The sequence below is a fragment of the Symphalangus syndactylus genome, chromosome 6 (assembly GCF_028878055.3).
Source record: "Symphalangus syndactylus isolate Jambi chromosome 6, NHGRI_mSymSyn1-v2.1_pri, whole genome shotgun sequence".
NCBI lineage: Eukaryota > Metazoa > Chordata > Mammalia > Primates > Hylobatidae > Symphalangus > Symphalangus syndactylus.
The window spans coordinates 101,082,300-101,105,931 of record NC_072428.2 but is presented as its reverse complement, the minus strand read 5'-3'; the positions used below and the strand labels follow the sequence as shown (position 1 = coordinate 101,105,931).

Below are 23,632 nucleotides of genomic sequence, written 5' to 3'. Positions count from 1 at the left end.
AAGAGAGGAAAAATGAAACTTCTCACCTTAGTTTTTTTTTTTTTTTTTTTTTTTTGAGACGGAGTCTCGCTCTGTCGCCCAGGCTGGAGTGCAGTGGCGCTATCTCGGCTCACTGCAAGCTCCGCCTCCTGGGTTCACGCCACTCTCCTGCCTCAGCCTCTCCGAGTGGCTGGGACTACAGGCGCCCGCCACCACGCCCGGCTAATTTTTTTGTATTTTTAGTAGAGACGGGGTTTCACCGTGGTCTCGATCTCCTGACCTCGTGATCCACCCGCCTCGGCCTCCCAAAGTGCTGGGATTACAAGCGTGAGCCACCGCGCCCGGCCCTCACCTTAGTTTTTAGGGCTCTTTAAGATTTTGCTCTCTTAATTTTACTTTTATCATTACTCTCACTGTGAATGCTCTCTGTTGCATTTATGCTACTTTAAAATTTCCCTTAGTATTTCATGCTTCATCCCAAGCCTAGCATGCATCCTTCCTGTATCCTGTGTTTTCATGCCTGGTTTGCTTACTCTGAAATGACCTATCATGTCTAGCCTCGCTCCCTAAGCCTAACCTAAGGCTTAACTGAAGTTTCTGTACTTAAAATTTCCATTAGTCAACTTTAGTCCATACTGGTATTCTATCTCCTTCTTTGGCACGTTTATTGTTTTAATGGTCTCTCTCTCTCTCTCTCTCTCTCTCTCTCTCTCCTCTGTTTAACACTGATGCTTTTCTAACTCACAGAGGTAAGAATCCCTTCCCTTCTCTTGGAGAGTACAGATATACTTTAATGAATGCTGAGAAAGGTAGGTAGAGTTTATGAGCCCACTGCAGGTAGAGGATAGAGATGGATGAAATGGCTAGATGAATGGAGTGAGAGGGTTGTTGTTGGATAGGGAGGTGCTCAACTCAAGAGGGCCTGAAAGTTGAGAGAGTTTTTGTTAAGCCCAGAGAGTAGCCTCTGAGAGAGGGAAGTAAGTTCACAAAAAAAGGCTGCAGACATGAACGTTTCCTTCTTCAAAATTTGACCTTAATATAGCCTAGCCTGATGTTTCCTGGGTAGCAGAAATAGAATAATCTCACGGCACTGTTCTCTTGCTTTCAGTGCATTAGAAGTTTTCTCAAGTACCGTTAGGTGAAAGTCATGTAACTTCATTACACCCTGCCATGCTACATTGTCTGGCTTATAAGGTATTTATTTTAGGGCCATCAGTCACTGAATTTCTGTGTAAAATGAACTCATGTCTCTTGTGGCAGAATAAGCAATTGTTTGAACTATCTTGACTAAACTATTTATTTAGGCACCTAACCAACTGATTAAATAATACCACTGGACTAAGATCCTTTGTTCTTCCAGCAAAGTGCAGCACAGTTTGGTCCCAGCTCACCACTCCTGCCTAATTTCATGCTGTGTTCCTACTGCCTTTGCCTTTGCATTTGCCTTTCTCCCACCCTGGCCTTTCAGTTTCTCAAATGCACTAGGTTTCCTCTGAACACGGGATCTTTGCATATGCTCTCAATCTGCCTGAAACTTTGCTTTCCTTTGCTTTCCTTGCCTAGCTCTCTCCACTCTCTCAGACTAGGTCATATTCCCCTGTTATAAGTATTTTTGGCTTCCTATACCTTTTTTTCATGGTCTTTAGCACAGGTATGATATTACATTTTTGAATGATTACTTGATTAATGTCCATCTTTCCTACTAAATTTGAAGTTCCTTGAGAGTGTATCCATTTTTGCACATTTTTGCGTACCAGTGCATGGCACCTACAAGGCACTCAATAAATAACTATTAAATTAAGTGAACTGGGAATTTAAATTTCATTTGTGAATTCAGTTATTTATTTCACAGATACAGCTTTATTCTGTTGCCTTGTTATCCCTGTTATTTAAACCTTCTAAAACACAAAAGAAACCAAACACATCTGAAAGGGCTTCTAAGCATAAATAGTTGAAAGCATAAGTATAGTTATCTATTTAGTCAAAAATTGATGTTTGTCTTTTGTCTTTTGTACAGTAGAGACAGTTCTTTAAAGATATGGTAACTTTCTCATGCTGCATGGTTTGGGGAAACTTTAAATACATTTTTAGTATCAATATATACCTACTTCTAAGCAAGATTATACACAGAAAAGTCTGAAACATCCTCAAAGCCTTTTTCATTTCAATAGAGGGAGCCTAATGATTTTACTAGGCAACTTTGTTATACAGAGTTTTCTCAGTAGAGTGAATGCTAAATCAGTTATCCGGCAAGTTCATGTTAAAGGAAAGATGTTCAAAGAATTATTCCACAAGTCTTCTCATGCCTAGATCTTCAAAGTATACCTGCGTGGTTTAGTGATACTAAACTATAAATAATTTGAAGGACAGAGAGAAGTTTGATGGCTTAATAAGAAAGGGGTCAGTTTTTTTCTGGACACTGAGATTGCTGGATGCAGAGATACTGCTTATAAAGATAAGTCTTTTCCTCCCTTTGTAGCTGATTTTGTGAATTTCTTAGAAATATCTGCTCTGAATTTCTTCTTTTCTGAGTTTACCCATAAACCAAAAACTACATAATATTTGAGTGCAACCACAGAGAAAAATGTATCCATGATGAATGTCTTTAATTCCTCCCTCTTGCTCATGAGCCATATCCAGCCAAGCAGCAAGTACTGACCGTTCTGTCACATGAGTAAGGTTTGGCTCCTACTTTTCTTCTGCCTGTCCACCCTGGGAATATCCTAGCTCAGCACCAATAACTTCTGAAGCATTTCTCCCCCACCAATTCCCCCACTCACTGTTGGCATGGTTGCTTCTGAAATGCAAATCTGAGTACTGCTTCATTTAAAACATTTAAATTGCTCATGATAACAATAACAAATGAATATAAAATTTTTACTATATACCAAGTACTGGTCCAAGTATTTTATATATATGAACTCATGATTACGCCTTGGAACAGTAAATCTAGAAACTATTGATAGGGACTGGAGGCAGGTAAATTCTGGGCAGAAGAGGGTAGGTCCCTAGGGAGGGACCCACCCTCAAGCCAAAAAGCCTGATACCACAGCCCAAAGTGAGAACTTACATCCCTGTTTTCCCACTTGAATGTTGCCTTTTCCAAAACCACCCATGGTCCACCCCACCCCCCATCATGTGTCCATAAAAACCCCAGACTCAGCTGGGAGAGAGGAGGAGAAGCAGTTGGATGTTGGGGACTACAGTTTGACATTGAAGAGAAGCAACTTGACTTCAGAGGGACAGCTTGATGGCATAGCTTTGGAGAGGAGTCCAGTGGGGGATAGCTGGACTTCAGGAAAAGATTACCTTTCTGTTCTATCCTCCTTTCAGCTCCCCTTCACACTGAGAGCTCCTACATTTACCAAATTCAGTTCATTCGTGTGACCTCATTCTTCCTGGATGCTGGGCAAAAACTCAGGTGCTGTAAGTGTGGGCACAAAAGGCTGTCACACTGACCCTCCACTGAGCTGTTAACACTTAAGCCATCCATAAATGGCAAAACTAATGTGTTACTATATATGTAACACTCCTTCTGGGGCTTCAGGAGTCGTGGGCACCGCCCCCCCCAGCAACCCGCCGCCCTTGCCTAATGTTGCTGCAGGGCCCTTACAGAGTTTTGATCCTGCCAGCACCCAAAAGTGTTCACCCCAGCTCCTGCACCTGCTCACCTGTGCTCCCCCTCCTGCAAGTGGTTGAAAGCTGTGGGCTGAGTAAGCAAGGCACTCCTGTTGCAAGGGTCGCAAAGGGGTCAGGGAAATATCTGGCTTTACTATCAGTCATCACATTAGTTTAATCATAAAGCTGACATTAATTGAGTGTTTATTTTGACCAGGCACTGTCCTAAGCACTTTACAATATTAACTCGTGTATCCCTAAAAATAACCAGATAAGTCTGGTTATTTTGGTATTTTTTTTTTTCACAATTATAAATTAATTAAATCATTCAGTAGTGGTTAAATAACTTGCCCACCATCATATGGCTAAGCGGAAGCGGAAAGGTGGCTTTCACACCTAGGCAATTTACCTCCATCCAGAGTCCATGTTCTGAAGCACTGTTCATACTGATTTTCCAAATAATCCCCCTAATTTGGTAGCCTGGCACACAGTGCTCATTTCTTTCTCTTTTCCAACCTTGTTTTCACTAGAGTTGCATTTGCCTATCTTGCATTTTATTCTGTCACACGGAACTAAACAAATGCTGTCTTAAATGGATTCTTCACCTAGACCAGCTTAATTCAAGCACTCTCTTTATTCCTCTGTACAACATTTGTCTGAGGTCTGTGACCTAGAATGCTCACAGCTAAAAGGTTACTCTGTGGTCATACTATATACTTTTGTTTCCACCAGCTAAAATGTTTGCATTAAAAAATCAGTGGTGATTATTCCCAAACATGCTAGTTGTACCTATTATTGTAGCAATCTAATGTAATTAAAGATATGAAACATGAGTAAGAAAAAAACAGCCAAATGTTTTGAAAGACTAACTTTTAATGAGTTTTCTTTTTTTAAATGGCTGTCAAATGTGGTGAGATAACTGTGAAAGGCTGGGGAAAAATTTGTAAAAATCTAGAATCGTTCTGTACTCAGATTTTGTCACAAATATCTTTTTCATTCCAATGTAAAGAAACTGAAACTGGCAGTTGTAAATAGTGCAGTATGGGTGTGGTGTATGACAGAAAGATTTTTCAGAACTTCAACTTATGGATTCATACACAAAGAGAATGACTTCTTATTTCAAAAGATTGGTAAATAAATTGTGTATTGCATGTTTTATAATTCAGTGTTATGATTAAGAAGTGAGAGTATGATAAATTCCATGCCTTTGCCAACTTTAAAAAAATCAAGCTGACAACTATCAGTTTGGATTGTTTTGGATGAGAGGATTTCTAATTGTTGAGGTATGGTACCATATGTGACATCACACCTACAGTCCAGCCAAAGTACAGAATTCAGGGTTCTTCTAATATTAACCCACGATGTACTTTATGATCTCTCATCTTTTGCCATTGAACGTGCTTTCCTTCTGCCCAAAATGCCTTTTCCTAAACTTCTTTACCTGATAAGTTCTATTTATCCTTTAGTTTTGGATATTACCTGCTCTAAAATCTTTGCAGACCTCCCAAGACCAGGTAGATCCTCTTATATATGTTTGAAACAACTACTCAGGAAAAAAAAAAGTAACGAAAAGTTGAAGGGAAAGAATGAGTGTATTCATCCTTTTTATTTTTTTCTTTAATGGGGATAAGACAGTTTTCAAAAATCTGATTTTAAGGATAGTAAAAAGTTAAACTTTCCTAATCCTAGTATGTTATTCTTAATAAATCTCTAAGGCAATCACAGACTTAACAATGATTTAAAGATTAATGATAATATTGTGATGCTGAGGATAGAAGTCATATGACAAGGGAATCTTGCAAAATTTTGACTTGGAAATGATTTGACCCAAAAACTTGTTATTTTTTACGTATTATGGTCAGGTCGATCATTTGTAGTAGAGAAGTCCTGTCAGTAATAGATACACAACTGCAAGGCAGGTCCCTAAATGTGAACACATAACTAAGTGAGACAGCAGATTGTAAGTAGGGTTTAGGTGATTGTAGAGGTTTCCATAGTAAGCATATTTTATCTAATCAAAGTGGTATTTTGTAACCATGAAAAGAATATAATTGTAAGCATTTATACTCTAAGTGGAATGATTTTTGATAAGGGTGAAACAGGATTGCTTTTGTTCAAATGAGATAGATATCCAATCAGAAGATATAGAGATTATGTTAATTATGTGGTTCTGGTGCTTAAGAAGTAAGACAGGCCTCTCTTGGACTCACCTTCACTGACAAATCACAGTTTAGCCTAAGATGCACTAGAGCTGTAAAGCTGAAGTACTTACATGCTTTACTTTCCTAGTGATCCTTCTATGGCAAGCCCGTAAAACAAGGGGGTGAGTTGAATGCAATTAGGTCTCAGTAAGAAGCAAGCTATAGTAATCTGTTTCGTTTAAGGTAGTGGAATAAAAACAAGCATTTAGATAGGAATAGGAAAAACAGAACACAAACCCTGCGAATAAATCCATGCATATAACTGATCTTTGCAAAGGATGCCAAGAATACACAGTGGGGAAAGGTATTCTCTTCAACAAATGGTGCTGGGAAAACTGGATATCCATATGCAAAATAATGAATGGGCCCTTATCTTGTACCATACACAAAAGTCAACTCAGAGTGGATTAAAGACTTCAATGTAAAACCCAAAACAGTAAAGTTCCTAGAAGAAAACATAGGGGAAGAACTTCATGCCATTGGTCTTGGCAGTGATTTCATGGATGTGACACTAAAAGTACAGTCAACAAAAACAAAAATAAACAAGTGGCACTATATCAACTAAAAATCCACAGAGCAAAGGAAACAATCAACAGAATGAAAAGACAACCTGCGGAATGGGGGAAAATATTTACAAACTATATATCTGGGCTTAATCTATATACAAACCGCAAATGTGGGGTTAGTCTCTAAAATATATAAGGAACTCCTCCAACTCTATAGTAAAACAAACCAAAAATTTGATCAGAAAATGGGCTAAGGACTTGAGTAGATGTTTCTCCAAAGTAGACATACACATGGCAAACCACTTACATGAAAAAAAACGCTTAATGTCACAAATCATCAGAGAAATGAAAATCAAAACCACAATGAGATATCACCTCACACTTGTGAGGATGACTATTAAAAAAAAAAGGCAATGAATATTAGTGAAGGTGTGGAGAAATTGGAACCCTTGAACATTGTCAGTGGGAATCGAAAATAATACAGTCACTATAGAAAACAGTATGGAGGTTCCTACAAAAAAAAAGTAAAAATAGAGCTACTATATGATCCAGCATCAGCATCTTAAAGAAATATGTGCACTCCTATGCTCATATGCTAAAGCACTTTTCACATCAGACAGCATATAGAAACAACCCAGATGTCAATCAGCAGGTGAATGGATAAAGAAAATGTGGTGTAGACAACAATGGAATACTATTCTTAAAAAGAAGGAAATCCTGCAATATGCAACAACATGGATGAACTTGAGGACATTATGCTAAGTGAAATAAGCTAGTCACAAAAAGATGAACCAATATTACATGATTTCACTTATATGAGGTATCTAAAATAGTCAAATCAATGGAATCAAAGGGTAGAATGGTGGTTGCCAGGAGTTTACAGGGGGGAAAATGAAGAGTTACTAATCTGCTGGCATAAAGTTTCAGATAAGCAAGATGAATAAGATCTAGAAATTCAGAAATCTGACATATAACATTGTACCTATACTCAACAATAATGTATCCTACACTTAAAAATCTGTTGAGAGAGTATATCTCATGATAAGTGCTTTTACCACAATAAAATTTACCCAAAAGAAATACACGGCCACATACCACGTATACTCACATATTGTCCCTGTAATCAGTGTTAGCCTGGTGTGTGTGGCAAGCAAGGGCACCACTCTGGGGGAACCTAATTGTATTGAATTTATTGAAGAATGGCTTTCACTGGTCGCTGGCTGTTCAGCTGAATCCATTTGGCCCTCAGGCTACTAGTGTCAGGAGGATAATTAAGTATAATCTTGTCACTTTTTTTATTAACACCCTTCAGGTGTTCCCCATTGCCTACAAAATAGAGTCTATACTCTTTAGATTGATATTAAAGTCTCTCTACAGTCCATCTCCAACCTACAACCTACATTTGGTGGTTTCCATTAAACCACATTTCAGACAAACCAAAGAACTCAGGGTTTTTCCAACATGAACCCTTGATACTATATATATATATATATATATATATATATAGTATCAAAATATATATATATTTATATATCAAATTTGATATATTTTGATATATATATACTATATATATATAGTAACAAAATATATATATATGTATCATTCATGACATATCTCTATTTTATTTTTCTAATTTTCCAGATCAGGATCAGCCCAATCAGAATTAATCTTTTTTTTTAAAGGAGTATGGACCATTAGTTAAGTGTACAGGCTTTTAGGTATCTGGGTTTAATTACTGTTTTTTCTTGTTTGTTTCACAAAACCTAATTTACTGTCACTTATTACATTATTTTTTCTATAATTAATTAATAGGTAGTAGGCTGTTAATATCATTATTATATTTTGAATCTACCATTTATCACATTTTGCTTTGTGGTGATTTTTCTATACTTATCTCTTAAACATAAGGTTTTTGAGGTCAGAAGCTTGTCATACTTAAAATTTTAATCCCCCTTAACCCTCCAAAATCATGTACATTTTAAATGTCTTTTTTTATAAATGTAGACTGAGTTGAGTTGATAGAATTGTACCTTACTAATCATGTTAAAATTACCATAACTTGTGGCAAATCCAAATACTATATCTTTCAATAATGTTTATCTTTCATATAGTCTTACAGCTTTGATGCAAAGCAGTCTATAAAGTCTGTAAAATGAATCCATTCAGATAGTACTTCTGCCATATATCTAATTCTGCCAAATATCTGTACTTTATATCTATTTCAGATATATCTAAAAAATCTTTGAGATATTTTAGTTTGTAATCAGAATCTAAGCCATCATTTTTTAAAAAATAATCTGGTATGTTACTGATTGAATTTCCTACTAAATAATGCAAGACAAAATAGTCTTCACTTAATCAGGATAGCAACAAATAGCCTTCTTAAATAATATTACTTATATACAATATCTGTATCCAGATTGAATTCCACTTTTTCTAAAAATGTAATTGTAAATGAAGCTTCCATCAGTATGGGTAAAATGTCCACAAGGGAGAATATAAAAAGAAGTCCTGAAATGTGTTAGTCATCGGTTTGGTTTTTAGACTCAATTTTCACAAAGCAAGTCTAGCACTGTTGACAAACTAAGCTCTCCAAGCCTCAAATTTTTTATCTGTAAGATGACTATGTTACCTGAAGATATCTGAAATCCTTTTCAATTTAAGATAGTATATGATGCTGTTACCAAAATGAGGGAAATAGCAACCCTAAATTGTTTATGGTATTCTAGAGGACTACTACCAGAATCCATACTCATTCGATGAATATCCATTTAGTCAGTATATATTTATTGAGTATGTATTGAAAATACAGACAGGCACAGTTTTAGGAATCAGGAAGGCAGTGCTAAAATCTCTACCTTCGTGGAATTTGCAGTTAAGTGAGGAAGACAGACAAAAAGTTAGGTAAACAGTGGATAGATTATAAACCCAGGAGTAGTTAAGTACTATGAAGAAAAGTATGCTGAGGAGTAGAGTGTGACAGGAGGAGCTATTTTAAATAGAGAGAAGACATTTAAATAGGAATATAGAACATAAATTAGGTTAGAAAATAAGTCTGAACAAAGAACATTCCAAGCAGAGAACAGCAAGTGAAGCAACAGCCACAGTTAGAAGGACCCTTGGTATGTTTGGAGGAACATTGAAAAGGCCAGTGTGGTTTCAGTGGAGTGAGCAAGAGGCGATGAGGTCAAAAGTGTAGCCATGGCCAGATGGTATAAGACAGTAATTCCCAGAAGGAACAATGCACACATACTGCCCCCCACCACCCCGACCCACCCTCTGGACATTTGGCAATGTTTGGAGACATTTTTAGTTATCACAATAGCAAAATGGATGCTACCAGCTCTAGTTTCTGGAAGCCAGCGATACTACTAAACATCCTAAAATGGACAGAAGCACCTCCTAACTATTGTTTGGCTCAAAATGTTCATAATGTTAAGGTTGGGAATCTCAGATACAGGGCTTGTAAGCCAAAGTAAGAAGTTTATATTTTATTTTAACTGTGATGGGAATCCACTGGAAAATGTTCAGTAGGGCAGAAGGATGACATGGTTGGATCTGTTGTGTGGAGAATGACTAAAGATGGAGGAGAAGAGAGACATGAAAACTAGTGAGGAGGTGACTGCAAGAGTCCAGGAAGGAGATGCTGGTGGCTTGTACCAGCATGGACGCTAAGGAGGAAAGGAGAGAGATTGTTGTTCTTCGGATATAAGTAAATTGAATCCTGGATATTTTTGCCTTTTTTGCTATGGTTTTCTATCTGGCTTTAAAGTTTCATGAAGTGATTTAGATCATTTAATAATTTACATTTAGAGGACAACAATTGGCCTACGTGGCAGGGTGTCAAGGGGTTGTATTTATGGAGGATTTACTCTTCAATTGAGATCTTCACAACAATATGAGAAATTACATCTTTTAAAGATTCACTTTATCCTCTTGAATCCAATTTCTTATGGGTCAGACATATACCATACCAACCCAGTGGAGATAGAAGTCAATTTTATGCTGTTTATTATTATTTGGGGTTACATTTAAAGTTTAAAAACGATTTCTTGCTCTTCCTATCTGAATGGAACATTCCCTGATTTTTCTCTTTCATAAAGAAAAAGTCAGGCTTATAATCAAGCATATTTCTTGGACGTTGAGAACTTTGTTCTCCAATTATTGTGGCTTAGGTGATTGATAGCAAATATTCAAAGGCATACAAAGATACACAAAAAAATTCAAAGTTCTACAAGGCACAAAATAGCCTAGAACATTTTATGTGAGCTTTATGTTTAATAGCAAACATACCGGTGCTCTGATCCATAACTCCTTTCATGCTTTGTAGCCCAGAGAATTCATAGGTTAGCACCCCACCACCCACCTTGTACTAGTAAAACAAAAATGCCCTGTATTGAGAAAGAAAAATAGATCTGACTCTAAACAACTCACTGCCCTACATTCATATGAATGCTGGTAATCTGGGTATTGTAATATGGGTTTGTAATATAGGTTCATGTGGGCTGAAGCAATTTGGGCTTGAATTAGCAAGAATTCCTTATTTGATACTCTATAAAACTTATTTTATTATTATTTATATTTAATGAAGAATAATCTATAGCTGTCAAATATGGAATGTAGTATGGCAATTCTTTTAAGAAGTCATTGTAGTCTCTTTCTGTAGTACTATTGTTCACATGAAACTGTTGGAATAATTCACATAAAGGAATATTCAGTTAGAAAAATACATGATAATAGCAAACTAATCTTTGCTGACTTTGATAAGGTATCTCTATTATTTTGCACCATTGGTCACGTAAAACGAAGGATTCCAATTCAAATTTAACCACATTCTAATGGGTTCTTGTAATGTATTTGTATATAGAAATGTTATTAGTAGATAGTTAAAACATAAAAAGGGGTTAAAAAGCCAAATGCGAAGTTCATTCAAAAGATACTGTATCATTCTATACTTTGAATATCAAGTAGTTTCATAATCATTGCAGGCAATAAATAATGAGTTGAGTTAACAGAGAAATTATTAAAAAATAAAATTACAAGCTCTATAAAGATCAAAGGAAAAGAAAGCAAATCAATCAGTTCATATGTCTTGATTAAAGAGTTGTCTTTGTGGCCCCGAAGGCCTAAAAAGTTAAAAACATTATTAACTGAAATAGGAGCACAAAGGCAGGTTTCCTCAGCTTCCCACCTAGAAGAGGATAACAAACTTTATTGTAATGACTGTGTAGAATGGTTGCTAAGTTCTTTATTAAAACAAAAAACAACAACAACAAAAAAACTCAGGAAAAAGAGCTGATTTTCTAGCTGGAGAGTACCTTTTGATTCTTTATGAATTATATGACAGGAAGAGCCACTGTAGACTCAGCCCATCAGTATGTGCCCCAACTCTTAAATCTTTCACTCGTAATTTTACTCACAGATGGGGAGCAGTCTCTAGGGAAGTAGAGAATGTGTTTTATTTGTTCTGGCTTTTGGGTTTTGTTTTTGTTTTTGTGTTTTCTTTTGCCTCCCCAATCTGTGCAATAAAAAGCAAACTTTTTAGACTTCTAAGTATGAAGACATTTTAGTATATTACTTAAACAAAAATGATTATTTTAACAGGCATCCTGTTAGAACCAGCATTTGAGAAATCCTTAGCTTAGCGTAGTGAGCAGCCAGTTGAGGGCCCTTAGCAATGGCAAAATAAAGGATATTTCCATGAACTTGATTCATCCTCTGTTCTTGCCCTCTATCATTTATTTACTGATGCATTCAGTCTCCGAGGGAAAAACCAAATGGGAGGATTCCTGGACATATTGCCCTTAATTAATACTCCTAGCTTTTATAAATTAGTGTTTGTTTTCTTCTTTTTTAATTTCTGCTTATTTCACTGCTATGACACAATTATTGTTCTTTAAATCTTTATATATTGCATTTATATAAATCATATCATGCGCTTTTCTGCTTTTCTATTCGATAATTTTTGAAAAATCTCTGAAGTTAATTGATGGCTCTAATTTGTTCTTTTTATGGGTTATATAGCATTCCATGGTATGGATGTATCATCATTTATTAAGCCATCCGGTTTTAAGTATTATCTTTGCATCCAGATTTTTTGCCACTCTGAACAGTGTTATGAGAAACATTATCGTACCTGTGTCCTTACATAGTTATGTTACGGCACTATCCCAGAAGTAGAATTGCTAGATCATAAGGCAAATGAATTTTTAAAATGTTATTGATGCTGCCAGATTGCTTCCAAAAAGATTATAACTCTTCCTATTTCTACCAGCAACATGAGTGTACATGTTTCCTATACCTATGCCAGCAATGTGTTTCTGCTGTTGGCTATAAAGTCATGTTTACTCTAATTTGTATTTTCTTGACTACTAGTGAATTTAAGCAGTTTTTCCTGTCTCATCTGTCACTTGCCTATTTGTATCTTTTATCCATTTTCAATTGGATTGTTTGTCTTTTTTAAAAATAATTTCATTATATATGCAACATCTGTACAACATTTTCTCCCCATAGATACTGTTAATCTGTTGACTTCTGGATTTATGGTACATTTTGTCTTTCAAAAGTTTTTAATTTCAAAATACTCAGGTATTTTTGTATGTTATTTGACAGCATACGTTTTGCTTTTTAATCTTACTTAAAAAGGCTTTCCCCAATCCTACTTCATACATGTAGCTTCCAGATTCTTTATTTAAAATTGGCAAGAGGATCACTTGAAGCCAGGAGTTGGATGCCAGCCTTGGTAACATAGTGAGACCCTGTCAATACAAAAAAATAAAAAATAAAAGTAAGGCGTGCTGGCACATGCCTGCAGTCCTCACAACTTGGGAGGCTGAAGTGGGAAAATTATGTGAGCCCAGGACTTTGAGACTACGGCTGCAGTGAGCTATGGTCATGCCACTGCACTCTAGCCTGGGTAACAAAGCGAGACCTCGTCTCTAAAAAAAACAAAAGCAGAATGCACTGAAATATATTTTTCCCTATATAACTAGCATACTAGCATATGGAAAAGACCTACAAACTAAATGATGATGATGCAAACACCCAGGAAATTATTTTGAGAGAAGATTTTCTAAACAAATGCAACAATACCAGTTATATTAAATATTGATTTTTTTGAAAAATAAAATTATACTTTACAAGTTCACTATTTTATTTAAATTGGTTTGCCAGAAGTCATCCATAGAATAATGATATGATTCACTATTTGTATCTATGATAAAGTCCAATTTAACAATAGGTAAACTAATTATGGTATTTACATATTGCGGAATCTGGCCAGCAGCCCGCAATGCAATGGGGCTCTCTTTGTTGCTCTTAGGCGGATCGGCAGGTTGAGAAATAATAGACACACACAAGATAGTGAAAGCTGGGTCCAGGGGGGTCACCGCCTTCTGGTCCCGTGGTGCCAACAATGCACTGGTTATACCAGCATTTATTATTAAGTTTAGTGAGGGCGGGGGTAGGTTAGTGAGGGCTTTAGGGTCATTTGATTATGAGGTGAGATGGTCATGTGGGGATGAAGTAATTCTTTAACATAATATTTGTATGTAGAAGTACAGTACATTTATATGTACAAGTACAGTATACAGGGATAAGAAGTTACAATATAGTGTGTGCATCAGTAATTTCTAACAGAGCCTTAGAACAGAAACACAGTCTTTCCATAATCTATAATTAGCAAAATACTAATCAGCAGTAACAATTGCAACAAAAGCTGGTTACAGACAATCCATGGAAACAGGACATGAAGCTAGACAACTGGTTAGACCAGGAATTCTCAGAGGGGAGTATGCTTTAACCCTAAAGAGGCCTAGAAGAGCCGTGGCAAGATGAGGGCGTTTATAGCCCTATCTTATCCATATGGACAGGCGCCCCCCATGCATCCATTTATAGGCTTTCCACAAGGGTCACATTCCATTCCCAGAGCTGTGAACATCTGCTTTTCTGGGATAGGAATCTTGGTGATGTGAAACCTCCCTGACTGCACGTCCATTCATGGGCTCTCTGCAGGGGGAAGCACATCACGCGCTGTTGGCTCGTTCTGGCAGTCCAACCTGGCATTGTCTTTACACAATCCTGCATGCAACTTTGTATTTACAGTAATTAGGAGCATTTCATCTTTTATTCCATAGCAATAGTTTCAAGGGGCCTCCCTACATTTACACCTTTCACATTTTATGCAATCTATCATCATTTTAGTGAAAACTAATTTTAAATGTATTTTCTTTACAGTGTGGAGTTATCTTTTCTATATTCAGTCAACTTATATAATGTCTGTAATTATGTTATAATTACAATAGTATTTTTACTATTTTACTAGGTTGGCGCAAAAGTAATTGTGGTTTATGGCATTACTTTTTAAAATGTCAAAAACCATAATTACTTTTGCGTACAAATCTCATCTAATCAGGAGGCTGAGGTGGGAGGATAGTTTGAGGCTAGGAGTTCAAGAGTAGCCTGGGCAACATAGCAAGAACCCATCTCTAAAAAATTTTTTTTTAATTAGCGGGGGCATGGTGGGACACACCTGTAGTCCCAGCAAAACATGATTGTGTTTGCATAAAATTCTGAGAACTCTACAAAATAAAACTAGAATAAGAAAGTTTAGCAAGGCTGCAGGATACAAGACCAATAGAGAAAAATCAACTGCATTCCTATGTAGTACAATGAAAAACTGGGAGTTACAATTTTAAAATATCTTTTAAAATAACATTAAAACAGTAAATACTTAGATATTAATTTAAGAAAGTATGTGCAAGACTGTTATGCTATCAATCTCACAACAGAACAGAAACATTTTCAAAGACATTTAAAATTGGAAAGATATGTTATGTTCATTAATCAGAACACTCAATGTTGTTAAATGTCATTTCTACCTAAATTGCTCTATAGATTCAGTGCAATCCCAATCAAACTCCCAGCAGGCTCCTTTGCATAGACATGGACAGCGGATTCTAAAATCTGTTTGGAAATGCAGAGGACTTAGAATAGCCAAAGGGGTTTGGAAAGGAGTATAACAAAATTGGGGGACTCAATTGCACCTGATTTGAAGACCTATAAAGCCACAATTATCATGGCAGTATGATATTGGTGTAAACATCAATGGAACAAAATAGAGTCCAGAAAAAGACCCATCCATATAGGGTGATATGGTCTGGCTGTGTTCCCACCCAAATCTCATCTTGAATTGCAACTCCCACAATTCCCACGTGTCACGGGAGGAACCCAGTGGAAAGTGATTGAATTATGGGGGCGGATCTTTCCTGTGCTGTACTCGTGACAGTGAATGAGTCTCATGAGATCTGATGGTTTTTAAAAATGGGAGTTTCCCTGCAAAAGCTCTCTTCTCTTGTCTGCCGCCATGTGAGACGTGCCATTCACCTTCATCCATGTTTGTGAGGCCTCCCGAGCCACGTGGAACTGTAAGTCCAATAAACCTCTTCCATTTGTAAATTGCCCAGTCTTGGGTGTGTCTTTATCAGCAGCGTGAAAATGGACTGATACATAGGGTAAATTAATTTTAACAAAGTTGCCAAAGGTAAGTCAAGGGAGAAAGAATACTTTTTTCAAAAAATGGTACTGGAAAAACTGGATAACCATATGTAAAAAATTGAAATTTGAACCATACCTCAGACTGCATAAAAATTATTATAAATAGCCTAAAAGTATAAAACCAGAAGAAGAAAACACAGGACAAAAATCCTTATGATTTTTGGGTTAAGCTATAATTTCTTATGAAAAACATGTACTTTAAAAGAAAAATGTTTTAAATAGACTTCATCAGAATTAAAAATGTATATTCTTTGTAGAAAAAACTTAAGAAAAATTTAAAAGCATACAGATTAGGAGAAAATATTTACAAAACATATCTAATACAAAATTTATATCCAGATTATATAAAGAATTTTTACAACTCAGTAATAAGACAGATCGCTGAATTTAATTTTTAAAAGTTGAATAGATAATTCACCAAAGAAGATGTACAAATGACAGATAACATGAAAAGATGCTCAAATCATTAGTCATTAGGAAAATGCAAATTAAAACCATTCTATGCCCCTAAAATGGCTAAAATGGAAAGAATGATAATATCAAGTGCTGGTGAGATGGGGAACAACTGAAACTCTTATACATTGCTAGTCCCACTGCTTTGGAAAACAGTTCTGTAACCAAACGCAGGTCCCATCCCTCAACCCTTGCAGTATCTAATTAACAATAGTGAGATCTGATAGAATGTAACTTTACTCCTGCGGTACCTGAGGGGAGGTATTACAGGCTCCTGCCTTGAGGGTACCACTTCAGTCTTCAGGACAAGAAGGCGGGGCTTTTAAAGGGGGCTTGGCATGAACGACATGTAGGGGAGAGGGTGAGGAGGTACGGGGTCTTCGGATGTCTTACCTGTCAGGTGGTCTGGTTGGTGCCAATGTGGGCATAGGCAGGTTGTAAATTGAGGCTACCTCCTGGTGGAAGAGAGTTCTGGAGGCACTTGGTTTGCTTCAAGGTAGGGTCTCTGGGACTTCTAAGTAAACTCGTAGATAAGCTTGCCATGCCTGGTGGAGAGAAGGTAAAGGCTATATTTGCTTTCATTAAGAACTAAGTAGGAGGTGGGGGGAAAGAAAAAGAGAAAAAATCATTTTTTCCTTTTAAAAATAGGGTATTTGGCCACAGTTTGACAGTTTAAACATTCACTTACCATGTGAGCCAACCACGTATTTATGGAAGAGAAATGAAAATGTGTCATACTTACACTGAAATGTTCATAGCTGCTTTAGTGTTCATATTCAAGAATTTGGGGTACCGTGCTCACTATCTGGGTAATGGGATCACTCACATCTCAAACATCAGCATCATGTAATATACCCATGTAAAAAACCTGCACACATACCCCCTGAATCTTAAATAAAATTTGAAATTATTTGTGTAAAAAGTCAAAAATTAGAAACAGCTAAAGTGTTCATGAACTACTGATTGATAAATTCTGGTACATTCATATAATAGTATACTATTTTTTTTAAAAAGTAACAAACTACTTTTGTTTGAACAATGTGAATTGATCTCAAAAGCATTAGACTAAAGAAGCCAGAAATAAAAGAATACATATTGTATGTTTTTTTACAGTCATTTACAGTCATACCTTGTTTTATTGTGCTTCCCTTAATTGTACTTTGTAGATATTACGTTTTTTATAAATGTGAGGTTTGTGGCAACCTTGCATCCAGGAAGTCGATTGGCACCATTTTCCCAAAAGAATATGCTCGTTTTATGTGTCTGTGAATATTTTTAAGCAATAAAGTATTTTTAAATTAAGGTATGTATTTTTAGACATAATGTTATTGCACACTTAATAAACTACAGTATAATGTAAACATAATTTTTGTAAGCACTAGGAAACCAAAAAAGTTGTGTGACTTTCTTTGTTGCAATATTGCTTTATTTATTTATTTATTGAGGTGGTCTGAACTGACAATATCTTCAAGGTATGCCTGTATGTAAAATTCTAGAAAAGGCAAAACTGTAGTGACAGAAAGCGGCATAACAGTGACTGCCTGAAGCCAAGGATGAGGGTGGGGCAGATTTGCTCACAGAGAGACATGAAGAAACTTTTTTGGGTAACTCAAGTGTTTCATATCTTGATGTAGATAGGGATTATGTGACTGTTGATTTTTAAATTCATTGAGTTGTGTACTTAAGATTGCTGAATTCTATTTCATGTAAATTATGCCCCAATAAGGGAACTCTACTGTCAATTTAATTTTCTTTTTTTTTTTTTTTTAAGGTAGTCCATGTTTTTTTTCTGGAAGCTTTTCAGAATTTGAGGTTGGGAGTAGTGAGACTTCAGCATTCTTCAGTTTCATTACAATGTATGATAGTTTGATTTTTACTTGTTATTTGCACTGATTCCGGAAACTGCATTTGTAGCGGTCAAAGGAAAACTTCCCCTTAGCCCTTTGAAAATTGACTGAAAAGTAACTGACAAAAGGCAGATTAATAGGAGCAAAGGCATACAAAGTGCGGTGGAGGGTTGGGTCACAGAGCGAGTACACCACGCAACGGAGTACAGACCATTTTATACCCTTCTTTTTAGGGGGAAGGGAGATGGGGAAGTGTGGATAATTTTAGGGTGATAATAAATGATTTTTATGGGAATTCAATGGGGTTGAACATATAATGGCCTGAGACAAGTTGGACCCATAAAGCAGATGATGGTTTGTGACCAAAGCCTGTTCAGGTATGTTGAGACTTCAGACTTTCTTCCTGCAATATGAATTCAATTAATGAAAATTCGGGGAACGGACCAGAGGTAACCATTTTCTTCTGAGCCAGTCTGGACTTCAGGGAGATAAGGGAACGTCAGGGAACAGCTTCATCATGACCTTTATTTAGGAGAGACAATGGGTTGACAAACAGGAGGTGGAAGGAGGTCAGAGAGACCTTGAGGCTTCTTCAGTTTAGCACATCAAAGTGCTGTATTTTGGGATATCAATCTCTGAGGCCCAGCACATTTATTCATTCATCAATTCTGGAAAATCCTCTACCAGTTTCTCTTCAAATATCATCTCTTTCTTGTTTCTTTTTATTCTCTTTCTTTGGAACTTTGATTATGCTGATGTTACATTTTCTTACAATGCTTCCCATATCTTTCTAATGTCTCTAATATTTTCCATTGCTTTAGCTCTCTGTATTGAATTCTACTCCAGTTCATTACTTCTTTCTTTAACTCATAGTAATTTGCTTTTTAACCCACTTATTTAGTTACATATTTTAATTTTTAGAATTTCTATTTGGTTGTTTTTCAAGTGTCTATCTTTAAAATATTATATTCTTCCTTAGTCATGTATTTAATTCCCTTTATACTTTTAAAAATATTTAAATATAGCATGTATATTCATAAATCCAGTATTTGAAGTTTGCAGGAGTCTAATTTTGCTACTTATTGTTTGTCCTGACTCACTAAGGTGGGTATTTCCAAATGAGATTTGTAATTTTGGATTGTGGGTTCCTGTCAGCTGGGATTTATCTATAGAAAACCTGAAAACCACATTTGAGGGATTATTCTCTGCCAGATGCCTGGGGCCAATTAAAGTTGATTCTTAACTTTGTCAGACTACCCAAGTAGTGTGAATTTGAACCTTAGTTTCACCTGAGAGCAGAAGGTAGATTCTCAAGAGAGAGTTTTTTTCTCTTTCAGAGGCCAACACTACATAGGCAAGTGTTCTTTTTATTTTTCTTTCCTGATGGTAGATTTTTTTTTTTTTCTGGTTCCATCTGTTAACAATGATAAAGAGACCTAGTTCTAACTGTTGATCTTTCTGGGTCCAGAGCCCCTGACTTCTGGTCCTTCAAGACAATGAAAACCATGGATCTAGTATCCAGGGAGCAGTAAACATCCTCAGGGCAACCACTACTTTGGAAAATGAGAAAAACTAAGAGAATAATTTGAAAAATAAAGAAACAAGAATACCTTAAATCAATAATGAATTATTAATATAAATAAATGACCTACTTAAGAGTGTGTGTGTGTGTGTGCGTGCGCGCATGTATTTGGGAAATACTTCTAATAAGAAATTCTTCCTTTCTTGTGGTAACAAGAATTACCTAGACAATACTTTTGTATATACCCTATGACACTCAAAAGATTCAGAGACTTAAAAACATTGTTTTCAAGGTCAAATCAAATTGGAGGCAATGATTCCTTATTCCATTTATAAGACCTAGGTAACTTGTCTTGGTAAAGGTAGTACTAAAAATGCCTTTTCTTTTAGACAGGTAGTTAGAATACCATACAGAGCTCATTTCTGACTGTCAAAACCAAAATTATTTGCAAGTCATAGATACATACAACCTTGTAGGCTGACACCTCACTTAACTGTTAAATCACCAAAAAGATTATCTTGTCTTTCTTTTATGTGAATTCAGGAGCACAAAGCTATTTGAAATTCTTTCTCTAGAGAAATTCTATTAGGAGTATTGTATTTCTTTGGCAGTCCTAAAAGGAACCAGCCCAATATTTTAACATCATATTTTTTAAAGCTACTTTGGATTATTCTTTAAAAAGTTAGACTGAAACCCAAGAAACAGAATATGCACTAGGATATAGCATGAATTTTACCAGGGTTCTTCTATAGCTCTAAGTGTTCTTTCAAATCTGTCTGGTATCTAGGAAACCACTCTGTATTAGCATAGCAATATTCAAATATACAAGAGACTAGTAGGTAAAAACACAAATAGATTGTACTTTCACCTACTACTCTCTGCATATTTGAATATGCAGAACACAAATAGTGTTTTTACATGTAAGTTTTAGAGTGTCCCAGAAGGACATAAGAGCAAAAGAGAAAAAGGATTGATTGTACCATTAAAAATAGTCTATAGTTACAGTGCAACCGTGGGGAGAGGAAATTACTGAAGCGTAGTTCAGGTAATTTTAAAGAACTGATGCTAATAGATAGCAGAGGCTGAACACATTCTGACTTATAAAATGAAAGAAAATAATGGACAAAGGAAGACAATAGCAATAATAACTACCACTTATTGGGTTCTAACTATACATCGAAACTATATTCCGTGCTTTACTTAAAAAGCGTCTCAACTACAAGAGAATCCACTTATCAAGTGTTTAATATATGCCACTTTTATCTATAGAATAGCTTTTTCAGTTAGGTATTGTTACTTGCCCAGTTGTGTAACTGAGGAAACTGACACAGAGTTTCCTCAACTTGTGCAGATCATGTAAGCTTGAAAATGTCAAGTTAAATACAAAAGCCAAGATAGGCTGGCTCCAGAGACTATGCTGTACGATCTTTCCATTATATTTTCATCTAACTACTAACCTTCATTTCAGCCCAGTTAGGGCAGGAGTCCCTAACCCCCAGGCCATGGACTGGTACTGGTCTGTGGCCTATTAGGAACTGGGTGGCACAGCAGGAGGTGAGCAGCAAGGGAAGCTTCATCTGTATTAACAGCCACTCCCCATTGCTCTCATTACTGCCTGAGCCCCGCCTCCTGCCAAATCAGTAGTGTCATTAAGGTCTCACAGGAGCATGAACCCTAAGTTCCTATGTGAACTGCACATGTGAGGGATCTAGGTTGCAAGCTCCTTTTGACACTCTTATACCTGATGATCTGTCACTATCTCCCATCACCCCCATAGGGGACCATCTAGTTACAGGAAAACAAGCTCAGGACTCCCACTGATTCTACATTATAGTGAGTTGTATAATTGATTCATTATATATTACAATGTAATAATAATAGAAATAAAGTACACAATAAATGTAATGTGCTTGAATCATGCCAAAACCTTCCCCCACCCATCCTGGTCCATGAAAAAAATTGTCTTCCATGAAATCAGTCCCAACTGCCAAAAAGGTTGTGGACTGCTGAGTTAGGGTATGTCCTGTCCCATTTTAAAGATGGGCAAATAGAGGTAGAAACTCTAAATAACTTGCAAAAGATTACTCGTGAGTAATAGTATCAAAATTAAAACTGGTTTAGTCTGTTTCCAGAACCTATGTACTTTCCACTCTATTATTCTGCCTTTATGGCAGTATTTTTTATTCTTCAGTTATTCATTCATTTGGTCATTCATTTAACAAATGTTTATTGAGCACTCTGTGTAGTCTGTTCTGGGCTCTGGGGATACTCTTATGAACAAAAAAGGCAAAGTTCCAAAGACTGCATTCTAGTGGAGGGACATAAAAAATAAACAAACAAACCCATAAATGTATATCAAGTGTTAGCAGGCTCAGAAAAGAAAAATAAAGCACTGTAAGCAGCTAGAAAATAATAGGATAAAGGCTATATTTAAATTTTTCAGATAAGACGGTCAGTGCAAGGAAACGTGTAACTGTCACTGGTCTTTTATGATGCTGTTGCTTTCTATCACAAGTATCTTGGCTTATATGACATTAAAACTCAACCTTGGTTTCATATCACTCTTCTGGTTTCTGGAATATGCTTGATTTAAAACTCACCATGTCACTGCAGAAATGATTTTATGCTGGTTTTCCTTTGTAATTCTTGAATGGTTATTTGAAGAGACAAAATTGGTAATTGTTTCCTTTCTGAGCATTTATCCAAAATACCCAGCTTAATAAGGTGAACAAACATTTGGACTGATTTGGAGAATATGCCTTGCCAGCAATTAAGTAAAGGATATTCTCTTTGTCATTAACATTTCATGTAGAATATTAGTTCTTAGAGGCAATCTAATAATAAAAGCTGTAGTGATGTCAGGAACTAATTGAATGATTTTAATTGAAGAACACTTATATTACAGAGTATGTGATGGAAAAATATGTTCAACTTGTTTTTCACTTTTCTTTAAAAAGCTGAAAACTTTCTTCCCAATAGTAATTAAAAATAAACAGCAGTCATTAACTTACTGTGGGCTTCTAATAGCCACAATATTGCTTCCTTGCATGAATGATTTACTGATCTAAAGTAAAGTAATTCAACACTGAAATTATCTTGAAAATTAAAAACCATCCTAGATAATGAATAGTTTCAGTTTCTGTAGCACCAATTTATGTTTAGTTTTTTTAGGTGTATTATTCTGCACGTATACAACTTGCTAACTAATAAAAATAGTCTCAAAGGGACACCACCTCAAAGAACAGTATGTATGCCAAACTCAGTTTCTGAACTCTGCAGCTTTGGAGGTGATAATATTCATTCCTTCATTCAGCCAACACTTACTGAGAAGCTTCTTTAGGCCGGGCGTTTTCCTGAGCTTTTTAGGGATAAAAGAAAAAAGAAAAAAGCAGTCTCTGCCCCAAAATAGCCTCTTATTGTGGGATTAGATAATATTTTATTGTAAGCTTGTCTCTTTCATTTAGTTGGTTGTATCATAATTTATTGAACCAATTCTGTGTTATTGAATATTTAGGTAAATTATTTTTTTCTTGCTATAAAAAGCCTTGTGTGAACACCCCTTGTAATGAATAAATTTGTCTGTATTTCTGATTTTACTTTTCAAATGGATTTCTACAAGTAGAATAACTAAGTCAAAAGGCACAAACATTTTAGTATCTTAAAGATGTACCAAAAATTGGCCTAAAATGGAAATATAGAGAAAAACATTATACCATTATACGTTGCTATGAAAACTGTGTGAGATAGCCTTTTCTTAGTCCATTTCCCTGACAACGTTAAGAATATAGAATGTTTTGCAACATGTGTATCATCGATCTTTAGTCTTCACAATTGTTAAAAATTTTTCATTTTTAGGAATACTTTAGTGCTGGTTAAAAATTTTCAACTGATACTGGTAGTTTTTATCTAACAAGAAGTCAATCAGATTATGTTCTTTCCATTATTTCTTAC

The 23,632-nt window shown here is 36.0% G+C and overlaps 1 protein-coding gene across 7 annotated transcripts in view; it reads left to right on the top strand.

The window, feature by feature from the left end:
* IMMP2L (inner mitochondrial membrane peptidase subunit 2) overlaps window positions 1–23,632 on the top strand; it is an 886,329-nt gene that overhangs the window by 642,583 nt on the left and 220,114 nt on the right. The gene's annotated exons all lie outside the window — the stretch shown is intronic.